We start from the raw sequence: 2,543 nt of genomic DNA, 5'->3' as shown, positions 1-2,543 counted from the left end.
CTGCCTGTTTTTCCTCTGTATTTATGCTTTTGTTTGGGAGTCAGTTAACGAACTGACAGGGACGGATGGATGAAAAGACAAAACCACATTGGCTTTTGGTGGCCCTAACTGTGGAAGGTTCCACCCTGCCCAACCAGGCTGTACCTACAGATGTAGCCGCTAGGTGGCAGTACATGGCTACTGGAGCCCGCTCAGAAATCCAGGTGTAACTAAAACCGCACCCTTTTTACGTATTTGCCAACTACAAGAAAGCTTTCCCTTATGCCTTTCTTTCACTAGTTAATGGTTATAATTTAAATGCTTCTAGGGTCTTCACCTAGGACATCTAGCAGAAACAATCTTCCATGTGTATTTTATACAGCGACATCCATCCATCCAGCAAATACCGTGTGCCAACCACTGTGATATGAACGACAAAGAATCAAGCTTTCTTAGAACTTTAGAAAGATACTTTTTCCCTTTAAGTAAACGCCTCATTTTATCAAATGATACATATATATGTATATGTATAAACAAAAGAGCTAAAATAGGTATAATTGAACAAACAGCAAACTCAAACCCTCTGCTGTAACCACTTACAATCCCCAGCTGTTTTTCTCATTTTCCTGTTCATGTGTTAGGGTCTGTATATTGTTCCGAGAGTCACTAGTATTTTTTAGGAATCGCTTATTGATTGTGATGTTTGCATAAGGCCATGTAACCTAAACAACCCCCACTGAGTTACACCATAATTTTTGGATTAATCCACGAACACGCTTTTCATTGTTTTGGCGATGTCAATATTCATTGCTGAGCCAAGCGGTCTAGGAGGTTCATTTCCATTTACTTTGCTACTTTTTCTGAAACAGTTGCCTTCATTTTTCTTTCACTGTGTAAAATTTGTGACTATTTCATGAACTTACCCAAAACACATTTTTTTTGGTCACCTACCATAGGTTATTCTACGTGAAAAGACAAAAATTCCCTACCTTGTCTTTTCCCTGTCATGGCGCATGCAGAAGCTGGTCCCACTTTGAGGGTATAGACGGCACGAGGGAGGAGGCTGCTTGAACCCAGAGGGGCCGGCCGCCTGAGGTGATGCCCAGGTGATGCCCAGGTGATGCCCAGGTGATGCCCAGGTGATGCGTGGGCTCCTCCCAGCGGCCCGGAGGGCTGCAAGGTCAAAGTCTGGGTGCACCAGAGCTTTGGGAGACAGAACTCTGGGTAATCCTGCTCGCTCTCCTCTTCCTGTGCATTTGTTGCTGTGGAAAATAAAAGTCTAGCCAGGAACTGGATCTTCGTAAAATCGGCTTTCATTTCGATTCGATTTTCAGTGACCTCCTACAAAGGTAACTGTGAGGTTTGTGGGCGGCAACACCCGGAAAACTCCCCCGACGCGCCCCGTTCTCTGCCTCCGGTCTGTCCCACCCTCGCCCAGCCCACTGAATCCGCTCAGTAACTTTCTCAAGGTCAATGTGGGCCGCTCCCTTGCAGACCAGCATTCAGTGTACTTTCTGATTGCTCCTCCTCAGAGGCATTAGGTTCAATTGCAATTAGTGGGCCGGCTGAGACAGTTGTTTGTCGGAATTTAATTTCCTCACTAGCAGTTTACTGCCTCTACTGCAAACAGAATGAGCCACTTGAAAAGAATGACAAGTATTTTCTTTCCCAAGAAAACCTGTTTGTGTGAACACTTAGGCAACGAATGCACTTGTCCCCGTGCTATACAAAAGCGTGACCCTGGAAGAAGCTATGTTCTCAAATGATGCTAGACAGAAAACGTGTAATATTTGGACCAAACAGATCTTAGAGCTACGAGTGCAGGGTCTGTAGGAGGGAGGACACATAGGAACTCAGTGATTCTGAACCAGAGCTGTTATAAGAGAGTCTTAAAAACTGAGAACAAACTGAGGGCTGATGGGAGGGAGGGGAGGGTGGGTGATGGGTATTGAAGAGGGCATCTTTGGGGATGAGCACCGGGTGTTGTATGGAAATCAATCTGACAATAAGTTTCCTATATTAAAATTAAAAAAAACATCCTATACAATTAAAATAAAAAAATAAACCAGAGCTGTTAGTTGCCTCGGGTAAAAAAATTCTCAGGGCACCTGAGTGATTCAGTCCTTTAGCGTCTGACTCTTGATTTCAGCTCAGGTTGTGAGATCGAGCCCTGTCGGGCTTCGAGCTAGGCATGGAGCCTGCTTAAGATTCTCTTTCTCCCTCTCCCCCCGACCCCTCATCTCTCTGCCTTCTCTCTCTCAAAAATAAATTCTCAAAATGTCTAATGATGATTGCTTCAGTTCATTTCAGTTCATTATTCAAAACCTAACGGTTTTCGGATAAGGGGACGGTCCGGGAAGAGGCACAAATCGTCCACCCAGAAGGAGGGTCAACCTCCTCGTGCCTGTTAGGGCACAGCTCCACTTTCTTGCCAACTTTGGAATATTAGCCCACCTGCAAATGAGGACTGCAAAGGTTTTTCAGAGATGCTCTTGTGACTTACGTTTTTAAATATTTACTGCAAATGAGTATTTTCCTCTCCTTTCAAGGGTAATTCTACTTTA

This window comes from Panthera leo, chromosome B1, assembly GCF_018350215.1.
Source record: "Panthera leo isolate Ple1 chromosome B1, P.leo_Ple1_pat1.1, whole genome shotgun sequence".
Classification (NCBI taxonomy): domain Eukaryota; kingdom Metazoa; phylum Chordata; class Mammalia; order Carnivora; family Felidae; genus Panthera; species Panthera leo.
This window is presented reverse-complemented; position numbering follows the sequence as displayed.